This window comes from Dendrobates tinctorius, unplaced genomic scaffold (genome assembly GCF_039654945.1).
Source record: "Dendrobates tinctorius isolate UK_male_01 unplaced genomic scaffold, ASM3965494v1 ptg000147l, whole genome shotgun sequence".
NCBI classification, from domain to species: domain Eukaryota; kingdom Metazoa; phylum Chordata; class Amphibia; order Anura; family Dendrobatidae; genus Dendrobates; species Dendrobates tinctorius.
The window spans coordinates 17267830-17281146 of record NW_027361814.1 but is presented as its reverse complement, the minus strand read 5'-3'; positions in this window follow the sequence as shown (position 1 = coordinate 17281146).

Here is a 13317-nt window from a genome sequence, read left to right as displayed (position 1 = left end):
ATATTCTGCGCTATCTGCAGATGCTCTGCTTACAGCTTTTTCTGCTGGTCGTCGCTGGTATCTGGTAGGCTCTATTTCTTTTTTCTTGGCTCCTCGGCAATGTCCCCAAGGCCCACTGTTATTCACTACACCTGTGGCCTCTGCAAAAGGAAGTCGTCTTCAGGCCAGTCCCCCCCTTTCTGCCTGTCCTGTAGCCCCTCCACCATGTCTGCCCCGCAGGAGCACTCTAACACCCAGGATGAGAGCACTCCACTCCCTCTGGAGTGGGCTGTTACCATGTCTGTCGATCTCTAACCTGACAGGTTTCACAGTCCAGATTCTGGATCGACTTCCGCATTTGAAAGGAATTAACCATCCTTCAAAACTGCACCTCACTGGAGGCCAAAAGGTCACTCCTCTAAGCTCTCTGGGTCCCGCTCTGACAGGTTCTCCTCTACGTGATGGGACAACTCCCACCCAGGAACATCTCCCACCCAGGAACATCTGTTTCTGTCTCGCCCGCCAAAACTCCCATCTCAGGCCCCAGAGGTTCTTCAGGTCGTCTCCTCCCTACTACGCATAGAAGTAATGGTACCCGTTCCCTGGAACGAACGGTTTTCAGAGTTCTACTCCAATTTTTTCATAGTCCCGAAGAAAGATGCATCGCACCGTCCGATTTTGGACCTCAAACGATTGAACCGTCATTTTCAGATCCACCATTTCAGGATGGAGTCTCTACGTTCGGTGATCGCCTCCATGGAACTGGGAGAATTTCTTTGACTCACAGCAAACAGGTTATGACAGAGGTAACAAGGATTCTGCGATGGACGGAACATCTCGTTCCCAGCATATCAGCCGTTCACATTCCAGGGGTGGAAAATTTAGTGGCCGATTTTCTGAGCTGTCAGGATTTCGCATCGGGCGAGCGGTCTCTTAGCCCTGCCATCTTCAACCAGATTTTCCAGCAATGGGGCACCCCGGATGTCGACCTGATGGCGTCTCGCATGAAACACAAGGTTTCTCAGTTCGTTGCCAGATCCCGGATCCACTAGCCATTGGTTGCGATGTTCTAGTAATCCCGTGGTCACAATTCCGACTGCCTTATCTTTTTCTGCCTCTCCCCTTGATTCCGAGAGTCGTGAAAAAGATAAAGGCCGAAGGGATCCCCGTTATGCTAATAGCTCCAGACTGGCCAAGAGGGGCCTGGTACGCGGAGCTGGTGAACATGCTAATGGACGCCCCCTGGAGGTTTCCAGACTGTCCAGATCTTTTCTCACAAGACCCCCTCTTCCACTAGAGTTCTCAGTCTCTGAGTTTAACGGCATAGACGTTGAGGCTGCAGTCCTGAGGGAGGCTGGTTTTTCCCACCAGGTTATTCAGACCTTGATTAGGGCGAGAAAACCAGCATCCTCGCATATCTACCACAGATTCAGGAAGGCCTTCCGGTGGTGTGAGGAAAACAACTTGGTTCCTATGTCCTTTTCCCTTCCTTGGTTTTCTACAAGCAGGTCTTGACTGGTCTATTGCTCAGTACTCTTAAGGGGCAGGTTTCCTCTGTCAATTCTTTTCCAGCAAAATCTGGCTTCCCATTGCCAGGTAAAGATCTTTCTTCAAGGTGTTGCCCACCTGGCACCTCCTTATCGTCCTCCGATAGACCCAAGGGACCTTAACCTTGTCTTTGGTGCCCTCCAGCATGCTCCCTTTGAGCCCATTCAAGATATTTTGTTTCCTCTCCTGTCATGGAAAGTTGCCTTCTTAGTCGCCATTACGTCCATCAGCAGGGTTTGAGTTAGCAGTGTTATCCTGCCGTTCCCTGTTTCTGATTCTATAGCAGAACATGGTATTTCTCAGACCAGTTCCTTCCTTCCTACCCAAGATGGTCTCTTCATTTCACATCAATGAAGACATTGTGCTTCCTTCTCTATTTTCCTCTCCGGTTCATTCGCTGGACAAGTCCCTCCAAAAGCTGGGTCTGGTCAGAGCTATTCTGTGCTACCTTTCAAGGACTGCTTCCTTTCGTCAGTCCGCTGCCCCATTTGTCTTCTCTGAAGGTTGTCGTAAGAGGCTCCCAGCTTCTAAGTCCACTATTGCCCGTTGGTTCGTCATCAGGCTTCAGTTTTACAGATTTGCAAGGCCATGACCAAGTCATCCTTGCACACCTTTGCAAGGTTTTACAAGGTTCATGCCCATGCCTTGTCTGATGCAGGCCTGGGTAGGAAGGTGCTGCAGGTGGCAGTTATGCACCGGCTGACCCAAGTCTGTTTTCTTTGAATTCTTTCTGCTCCCACCTTTGGGACATCCCATGGTTACCTGTGTCCCCCAATGAAGCGATAGAGGGCTTTTTGGTACCGTAAAATCTCTTTCTTGTATAAAGAGGGCTTTTTGGTACTGTAAAATCTTTCTTGGAGCCTTGGACATAGCACCCTCCCTAATTGTTTGTATCGCTTTTGGGCCTATGTGCCTTTGTTGTTTGGTTGGTACATATGTTGAGTTTTTGGTTGCTTCTCCTACTGCTTTAACACTAACTGAGGTACTTTGTGCCTGTCAGTGGGTGTATACCCCTGAGGAGGGGATATTTTTCTTTTTTACCTAGTGTCAGTCTCCTAGCGACATCAGCATACACCCATGGTTACCTGTGTACCCCAATGAAGGCTCCAAGAAAGAGATTTTACGGTGAGTACCAAAAATCCCTCTTTTTAAACTCTTTGGAGGTGACGAAAGCGTCGGGGGAATGGGCGAGGTCGTAAGTATGGTTTAATATTATTAACCCCTTTTTCTCCCATATGATGTACTATCCCGTCCATGTGCCCTGGGACTTAATTCCCATGGCGGGGGGAGCGCCGCTGATCGCGGCCGGGTGTCAGCTGATTATCACAGCTGACACCCGGCACATTAACCCCTGGCACACTGCGATCAAACATGATCGCAGTGTACCGGGGGCATAGGGAAGGATTGCGCAGGGAGGGGGCTCCCTGCGCGCTTCCCTAAGACCCTCAGAGCAGCGCGATGTGCTCGAACTGCACCGAGGGTCTCCTCCCTGCAGGCCCCCGGATCCAATATGGCTGTGGAGGCCTTCGGGGTCCTGCAAGGAGGCGGCTTTCTCAGTGCCTAAATAAATTTAAAAAAAAAAAACTAATTTTTTTTTGTAAATAAAACAAAAAAACAAAAGTACACATTTAGTATCGCCGCGTCCGTAACGACCCGCCCTATAAAAATGTCCCACTAGTTTACCCCTTTAGTGAACCCCTTAAAAAAAAAAAAGGGCAAAGAACAATGCTTTATCATCATACCGCCGAATTAAAAGTGCAATAACACGCGATCAAAAAGACGAATATAAATAAACATGGTACCGCTGAAAACGTCATCTTGTCCCGCAAAAAACGAGCCACCATACAGCATCATCAGTAAAAAAAAATAAAGTTACATCTCGCAAAATAAGGCGATGCAAAGATTTATATAAAAAATTAACTTTTTATTGTATAAAAGCGCCAAAACATAAAAAAAAATTAAAAAAATGAGGTATCGCTGTAATTGTACTGACCCGAAGAATAAAACCCCTTTATCAATTTTACCGGATGCGGAATACCCCCCCCCCAAAAAAAAAAATTAATGAAATGCTGGTTTTTGTTCATTCTGTGTCCCAAAAATCAGAAAAAGCGATCAAAAAATGTCACGTGCCTGAAAATGGTACCATTAAAAATGTCAATTTGTCCCACAAAAAATAAGACCTCACATGACTCTGAGTCAAACTATTGAAAAATTATAGCTCTCAAAATGTGGTGATGCAAAAACTATTTTTACAATAAAAAGCGTCTTTTAGCGTGTGACAGCTGCCAAACAAAAACCCGCCAGAAAGAGTAAATCAAACCCCCCCTTTATCACCCCCTTAGTTAGGGAAAAATAATAAAATTAAGAAATTTCCATTTTCCCGTTAGGGCTGATATTAGGGTTAGGGCAGTGTTGGGGTTAGGGTTGGAGGGTTTCCACTGTTTGGGCACATCAGGGGCTCTCGAAACGCAACATGGCATCTGATCTCAATTCCAGCCAATTCTGCGTTGAAAAAGTCAAACGGTGCTCCTTTCCTTCCAAGTTCTGCCATGTGCCCAAACAGTGGTTTACCCCCACATATGGGGTATCAGCCTACTCAGGACAAATTGCACACCAACTTTTGGGGTCCAATTTCTCCGGTTACTCTTGGGAAAATAAAAAATTGGAGGCAAAAATATCATTTTTGTGGGAAAAAAATTTATTTTCATGGCTCTATGTTATAAACTTCTGTGAAGCACTTGGGGGTTCAAAGTGCTCACCACACATATAGATAAGTTCCTTGAGGGGTCTAGCTTCCAAAATGGGGGTCACTTGTTGAGGGATTCCAGTTTAGGCACATCAGGGGCTCTCCAAAGGCAACATGACACCCGCAGACCATTTAATCAAAGTCTGCATTCCAAAACGTCCACTACTTCCCTTCCGAGCCCCAACTTGTGCCCATACAGTAGTTTTCTCCCACATATGGGATATCCGCGTACTCAGGACAAATTGCACAATAACTTTTGGGGTCCTGTTACCCTTGGGAAAATAAAAATTGAGGGTGAAAAGATCCTTTTTTTGGAAAAAATGATTTTTTTTAATTGTAGGACTCTACGTTATAAACTTTTGTGAAGCCCTTGGGGGTTCAAAGTTCTCAACACATATCTAGATAAGTTCCTTGGGGGGGTCTAGGTTACAAAATGGGGTCACTTGTGGGAGGTTTCCACTGTTTAGGCACATCAGGAGCTCTCCAAATGTGACATGGTGTCAGATCTAAATTCCAGCCAATTTTGCGTTGAAAAAGTCAAACGGCAGTCATTCCCTTCCAAGCTCTGCCATGCGCCGAAACAGTGGTTCCCCCTCACATATCAGGTATCAGCGTACTCAGGACAAATTGCACAATAACTTTTGCAGTCCAATTTCTCCTGTTACCCTTGGTAAAATAAAAAAAAAAATTGGACCTGAAGTAATTTTTTTGTGAAAAAAAGTTAAATGTTCATTTTTTTTAAAACCTTCAAGAACCTGAAGGGTTAATAAACTTCTTGAATGTGGTTTTGAGCACCTTGAGGGGTACAGTTTTTAGAATGGTGTCACTTTTGGGTATTTTATATCATATAGACCCCTCAATGTGGCTTCAAATGTGATGTGGTCCCTAAAAAAAAAAAAAATGGTGTTGTAAAAATGAGAAATCGCTGGTCAACTTTTAACCCTTATAACTTCCTAAACAGAAAAAAAATTTGTTCCAAAGTTGTGCTGATGTAAAGTAAACATGTGGGAAATGTTACTTAAGTTTTTTGTGTGCCATATCTCTGTGATTTAAGGGCATAAAAATTCAAAGTTGGAAAATTGCAAAATTTTTGCCAAATTTCCATTTTTTTCACAAATAGACAAGTTATAGAAATGAAATTTTCCCAACTAACATGAAGTACAATATGTCACAAGAAAAACAATGTCAGAATCACCAGGATCCATGAAAGCGTTCCAGAGTTATTACCTCATAAAGGGACAGTGGTCAGAATTGTAAAAATTGGCCCGGTCATTTACGTACAAACCATCCTTGGGGGTAAAGGGGTAAAAGAAATCTGTGTCATTCTTTCAATTAAAGGACTATTTTTCTGTGTGTGTGTTTTCTTACAATATGACTATGGGGTTAGTAATATGGGCATCTTATTGATGCCTCTCCATTACTAATCTCTGACAATACAAAGGTGACGTCAACCCTCCCAACTATCACCCCACTTGCCATCACTACAGAACAAGCGGGAAGAGTGAGGCTAAGTGCCAGAACTGGTGCATCTTAGAGATGTGCCTTTTCTGGGGTGGCTGAAAGGTGATGTTTTTAGCCAGGGGGGCAGTATCCATTGCACCTTTCTAGGCTATTAATATCCTTTGATGGTTATTAATTATTAGGGACCCTACATTTTTTTTTTTTTTTTTTTTTAAAGTGTCCCATTTTAATAGCCAGTAAAGGCCAAGTATACAGCTGTGAGCTGGTATTAATAGCCTGGGAAGCTCCATGGGTATTACTGGCTTTTATTCCATCATTATATATATATATATATATATATATTTTACATACATATATACACTGCTCAAAAAAAAAAATAAAGGGAGCACTCAAATAACATCCTAGATCTAAATGAATGAAATATTCTCATTGAGTACTTTGTTCTGTACAAAGTTGAATGTGTGGTCAACATAATCACACAAAAATCATCAATGGAAATCAAATTTTTGAACCAATGGAGGCCTGGAGTTGGAGAGACCCCCAAAATGAAAGTGGAAACAAGTCAAAATGAAAATCAAAACAAACCAAAATTTATAGTGGAAACAAGTCACAATGATGCTCAGTATTGTGTGTGGCCTCCACGTGCCTGTATGACCTCCCTACAACGCCTGGGCATGCTCCTGATGAGGGATCTTCTCCCAGACCTAGCCTAAAGCATCCGTCAACTCATGGACAGTCTGTGGCGCAATGTGACGTTGGTGGATGGAGCGAGCCATGCTGTTCCAGATGTGCTCAATTGGATTCAGGTCTGGGGAATGGGCGGGCCAGTCCATAGCTTCAATGCCTTCATCTTGCAGGAACTGCTGACACACTCCAGCCACATGAAGTCTGGCATTGTCCTGCATTAGGAGGAACCCAGGGCCAACCGCACCAGCATATGGTCTCACAAGGGGGCTGAGGATCTCATCTCGGAACCTAATGGCAGTCAGGCTACCTCTGGCAAGCACATGGAGGGCTGTGTGGCCCTTCAAAGAAATGCCACCCCACACCATTGCTGACCCACTGCCAAACCGGTCATGCTGAAGGATGTTGCAGGCAGCAGATCACTCTCCATGGCGTCTCCAGGCTCTGTCACGTGCTGAGTGTGAACCTGCTGCCTGCAACATCCTTCAGCTTGACCGGTTTGGCAGAGGGTCAGTAATGGTGTGGGGTGGCATTTCTTTGGAGGGCCACACAGCCCTACATGTGCTCACCAGAAGTATCCTGACTGCAATTAGGCACCGAGATGACATCCTCAGACCCCTTGTGAGACCATATGCTGGTGCAGTTGGCCCTGGATTCCTCCTAATGCAGGACAATGCCAGACCTCGTGGCTGGAGTGTGTCAGCATTTCCTGCAAGATGAAGGCATTGAAGCTATGGACTGGACAGCCCATTTCCCAGACCTGAATCCAATTGAGCACATCTGGGACAGCATGTCTCGCTCCATCCACCAACGTCACGTTGCACCACAGACTGTCCAGGAGTTGACGGATGCTTTAGTCCAGGTCTGGGAGATCCCTCAGGAGACCATCTGCAACCTCATCAGGAGCATGCCCAGGCGTTATACAGTAGGGAGGTCATACAGGCACGTGGAGGCCACACACAATACTGAGCATCATTTTGACTTGTTTCCACTTTAAATTTTGTCTTGTTTTGATCTTCATTTTTACTTGTTTCCACTTTCTGGGGGTCTCTCCAAATCCAGGCCTCCATTGGTTCAAAAATTTGATTTCCATTGACGATTTTTGTGTGATTATGTTGACAGCACATTCATCTTTGTACAGAACAAAGTATTCAATGAGAATATTTCATTAATTTAGATCTAGGATGTGTTATTTGAGTGTTCCCTTTATTTTTTTGAGCAGTGTATATACAGTGCCTTGCGAAAGTATTCGGCCCCCTGGAACTTTTCAACCTTTTCCCACATATCATGCTTCAAACATAAAGATACCAAATGTAAATTTTTGGTGAAGAATCTGCAACAAGTGGGATACAATTGTGAAGTAGAACGAAATTTATTGGTTATTTTAAATTTTTGTGGAAAGTCAAAAGCTGAAAAGTGGGGCGTGCAATATTATTCGGCCCCTTTACTTTCAGTGCAGCAAACTCACTCCAGAAGTTCATTGTGGATCTCTGAATGATCCAATGTTGTCCTAAATGACTAATGATGATAAATATAATCCACCTGTGTGTAATCAAGTCTCCGTATAAATGCACCTGCCCTGTGATAGTCTCAGGGTTCTGTTTGATGCACAGAGAGCATCATGAAGACCAAGGAACACAACAGGCAGGTCTGTGATACTGTTGTGAAGAAGTTAAAAGCTGGATTTGGATACAAAATGTTTTCAAAAACTTAAACATCCCTAGGAGCACTGTGCAAGCGATTATATTGAAATGGAAGGAGTATCATACCACTGCAAATCTACCAAGACCCGGCCGTCCTTCTAAACTTTCATCTCAAACAAGGAGAAGACTGATCAGAGATGCAGCCAAGAGGCCCATGATCACTCTGGATGAACTGCAGAGATCTACAGCTGAGGTGGGACAGTCTGGCCATAGGACAACAATCAGTTGTACACTGCACAAATCTGGCCTTTATGAAAGAGTGGCAAGAAGAAAGCCATTTCTCAAAGATATCCATAAAAATTGTCATTTAAAGTTTGCAACAAGTCATCTGGGAGACATACCAAACATGTGGAACAAGGTGCTCTGGTCAGGTGAAACCAAAATCGAACTTTGATAACAATGCCAAACGATATGTTTGGCGTAAAGGCAACACAGCTCATCACCCTGAACACACCATCCCCACTGTAAAACATGGTGGTGGCAGCATCATGGTTTTGGCCTGGTTTTCTTTAGCAGGGGCAACGAAGATGGTTAAAATTGATGGGAAGATGGATGGAGCAAAATACAGGACCATTCTTGAAGAAAACCTGTTGGAGTCTGCAAAAGACCTGAGACTGGGACGGAGATTTGTCTTCCAACAAGACAATGATCCCAAACATAAAGCAAAATCTACAATGGAATGGTTCACAAATAAACATATCCAGGTGTTGGAATGGCCAAGTCAAAGTCCAGACCTGAATCCAATCAAGAATCTGTGGAAAGAGCTGAAAACTGCTGTTCACAAACGATCTCCATCAAACCTCACTGAGCTCGAGCTGTTTGCCAAGGAAGAATGGGCAAGAAATTCAGTCTCTCGATGTACAAAACTTGTAAGTGAAGATGGCTTTAAGATGCAATGATACACTGCGCTGCTGTAGGTATAATTCAAGGAAATTTATTGGTGCCTACGCGTTTCCTGAGCTGTCCCAGCTCACTTCATCAGGACATGATCGATCATGCCCTGATGAAGTGAGCTGGGACAGCTCAGGAAACGCGTAGGCACCAATAAATTTCCTTGAATTATACCTACAGCAGTGCAGTGTATCATTGCACCTTAAAGCCATCTTCACTTACAAGTCCTTGGACCCTGTGCAGACTGCAGCAGCTATTTCATGCGTTGGTAGGTGTTGTGACCGAAGTTTCACAACCCTATCAGGCGAGTCTCTCCTTGCCTCACCATTACAATTGTGTTTTAAAGGTTTCACACAGTGGATGTAAAAGCTCATGCTAAAATCACATTGCAATCAGCAATCGCACTGCATTCGGATGTAAAACGGATGCTAGGTGTGAAAAATCAGATTGTACTCGCATGATATTCGCATTACAATCGTGTGACTCTTGGCAGGGAGACTTGGACCAATTTTTTTTTCTTTTTTATATGTTTAGTGTGACTCGAGCCTAACCCAAGCACATTCCCTGTTTAGGCCTCAGCTTCTTCTGCAGCCTAGTCAGTCTGGCTCCTTGTCCTTTACCCACATTTTCTGGCAATTGCTTGCATGTAGGTCCTTCTCGCATGCTTTGCTGGCTCCATCCTCTTCCTTCATGGTATGTGGTGCCCATCAGGGTCACACAGGTAATTCTAACACACTCCAGCTCCATCTTTTTTTCTGGGACAGCGCCATCTGCAGATTGTAGATCCTCCAAGCCTCACTGCAGGGACCTCTTCATTGGAATACTCCCTCTTGCCTGTTGCAGCCACCATATTGAGAAACGCATCTCTCTGACTTTTTCAGACACCGAAATAAAAGAACAACCCCGGTCACAAGGAGCGCAAAGGACACAGTAGAACTGGTGCAATAAGTCTTCATTTATTTGTATCCACAACACGTTTCGACGGAACAGCTCTGTCTTCCTCAGGTGGCATTAATGTCGAAACGCGTTGTGGATACAAATAGATGGAAGACATATTTCACCAGCTCTACTGCATTCTTGGCGCTCCTTGTGACCGGGGTTGTTCTTTTATTCCATCGTGTTCCTCTCTTGAGTTACCCGGCTGGAGAAGCGGACTTTCCCACCTCTCATCCATTATTACCGCCAGCTTGGCGCTCCCCCTAGACAGTCTACCTGATCTGCCTGCACCAGTTTTTAGACACTGACACTATTCCGCTTGATAAGCTTTCCCTTAAGCCACGTTCACACGTTCAGTATTTTACATCAGTATCTGTAAGCCAAAACCAGGAGTGGAACAATGAGAGGAAAAGTATAATAGAAAAAAAGTCACCACTTCTGCATTTTTCACCCACTCCTGGTTTTGGATAACAAATACTGATGTAAAATACTGACTGTACAATGAACTTGGCCTTATATTGGGACGCTTTCTTCTGTTCTTACCATGCCTAACCTCAGAGAGGATTGCTCTCGCGAACCTGTTCAGTTTCCCTAATTTTGCACTTTGCATGTTGCACCTGCGAATGCAAATTTCCATCAGCTCAAGCTTCAGTTCTGTCACAATTGCAGCCACACAGGAGCCTACAATGAAAAAGCGCACCCTACCCATGAATTAACTGTTGTGGTTGCTGGCTTAACCAAGGTATCTTATGCCCTGGTTTCTGTCATAGAACGTCTGCTTAAACTTTATCTTGCCCCGGTTACTCTGACCACCTCCAAGGGCGAGTCAGACCCACCTGTTATTCTACATCAACATGGCAGATCACAGAAGAAATCCACAAATTGGCAAAGGACACGTTTTCAGCACGGTGGCTCAGTGGTTAACACTGCAGCCTTGCAGTGCTGGTGTCCTGGATTCAATTCCCACCAAAGACAACATCTGCAAGGAGTTCGTATGTTCTCTCCGTGTTTGCGTGGGTTTCCTCCCAGATTCCAAAGACATACTGATGGGGAATTTAGATCGTGAGCCCCTTCGGTGACAGTGATGATCTTGTGTGCAAACTGTAAAGCGCTGCGGAATATGTTAACGCTATATAAAAATAAAGATTATTTCCCTAGGTATCCTTCCCCAGAACAGGTCCCCTTTCTGTCTTTTCCAAAATATGCTCTCCCCTCTTTGACCCTGATGTTGACTGCGACCATGCCTTCAAAGTAAGGCACATGGTCAACAGTCTGGTTAAGACCGTTAGCCAGACCTTGATTGTCAAGGAAGTACACCACTTGTCTTCTGAGCAGACAGTGCACTTTAAGAAGATAAAGCAATCACCTAGACTATTCTCTAACCACATAGAATTTGAGTCCTGTCATATGAGTGGGAGTACCCAGTTTCAGAGATTGAGACAAATGGAAATCCTGTTTCCCTTTCCTCCTGGTCTTCTCAAGAATTGGGCCGAATTTCCATCATCTTTGCTTTCCACCAACAGTAATCTTCTACTCTCCAATGGACTGTTCCTCAGTGATTCTACTGACAGTCTCCAGCCACATCAGCCTTTGAAGCCACAGGCTTGGCCATGTGCCCAGATCTTTCTGCTAGCTGGGTTTCAAAGTCAGTCTGTGCCTGGGTCAAGCAGCTCCAACAAAGCATAATTCCTTGCCTCTCACAAGCTGAACTAGCAGCTGATGCAGGGAAATATCTTCTCTCCATTTCCCTTGATGCTGCTGGTTGCTTTGCTCTAGCTTCAGTCACAGAATGTTCGAGTTGTTTGGGACCTCCAGGGTCATCGTGTCCAACCCCGGCTCAGTGCAAGAATCACTAAACCATCTCAGACAGATGTCTGTCCAGCCTCTGAAGACTTCCTTTGGAGAACTCACCACCTTTCTTGGCAGCCTGTTGCACTCATTGATTACCTTCACTGTCAAAAAGTTTCTTCTAATATCTAATCTTTATCTTCTCTCTTCCCGTTCCATTGCGTCTCGTGTTTCCATGTGCCTATGAGAATAAAGATGATCCTTCTACACTGTGACAGCTCTTCAGATATTTGTAGACAGCTATTAAGTCTCCTCTTAGCCTTCCTTTTTGAAAGTTAAGGATTCCCAGATCCTTTAACCGTTCCTCGTAGGACCTACTTTGCAGTCTGCTCACCATCCTGGTTGCTCTTCTCTGAACTTACTCCAGTTTTTCAATGTCTTGTTTAAAATGTGGTGCCCAGAACTGGACACGGTATTCCAGATGAGGCCTAACCAAGGAGGAGCAGAGGGGGATAATTACTTCATGTGATCTAGACTCTATGCATCTCTTAACACATCCTAGAACGGTGTCTGCCTTTTTTTTTGCTGCCGCATCACACTGTTAACTCTGTGCAGTCTCATCTATTAGTACACCCATGCCTTTTAAGCACAGCTGTTGCTTAATTCTATTTCTTCCATTCTGTAGATGTCATGTTTGTTCTTCTCATCCAGATATAGAATCTTGCATTTCTCCCTGTTAAATACCATTCTATTAGTCAATGCCCATTGTTCAAGCTCATTTAGATACTTCTGAATCCTTTCTCTGTCTTCTGCAACATTATGGCCATTTGTAGGGTCCGATGACGTAAAGAAATTGGTCACCAGAAAAAAACTCAACCTGCAGATATGGGAATAATCTGCAAGTTAGTAGCATTATTATGCTGGCTGGCGCCTGCACTTAGCCTGACGCCTAATAAAATGAACTTATTCTCCCCGGCAACGTTTCTGTTTCAGTTACTACTCTGAGTATAAAGAGCGGCAGCTGTAAGCACTCCCCAAGCACTGACTGACACCCAGCCTTAATGCAGAGGGGCAATGTTACAGCTGCTGATCTGTATTTTTAGAGCGGTGATTGAACCAGTGCCACCCCTTGACAAACTGCGTCCCCACCCTGAAGGACACTGGCTCTGCATTGGGGCTAGCTGCCAGTCAGGGCCGGTGGCGTGGTTATAGCTGACGCGACTGAAACCCTAAGGCTGCCAGCAAGAATAAAGTTAATTTTCTCCCCACAGCATCTGACTAAGTGCAGGTGCTGGAAATAACCCCATATCTGCAGGTTAATAGCACTTTTTCTGGTGACAGGTTTCCTTTAAAGCATGGAATGCAAATTCTGCATTCAAAACATCCCTTACAGGGTTCTTGGTTCTTTGGAACCTAAATAGATCAGATCATATCGGATGTCACTGGCGGCAAAAGCAGTTTATTTACTCATCTCAACCAAGAAGCCCACCTTCTAGACTGAGAAGTGTTTAGAATCAAACAATTGTGCTGCTGCAATACACACAAAAAAAAACACAAAAGAAAATATCCAAACACATTGGA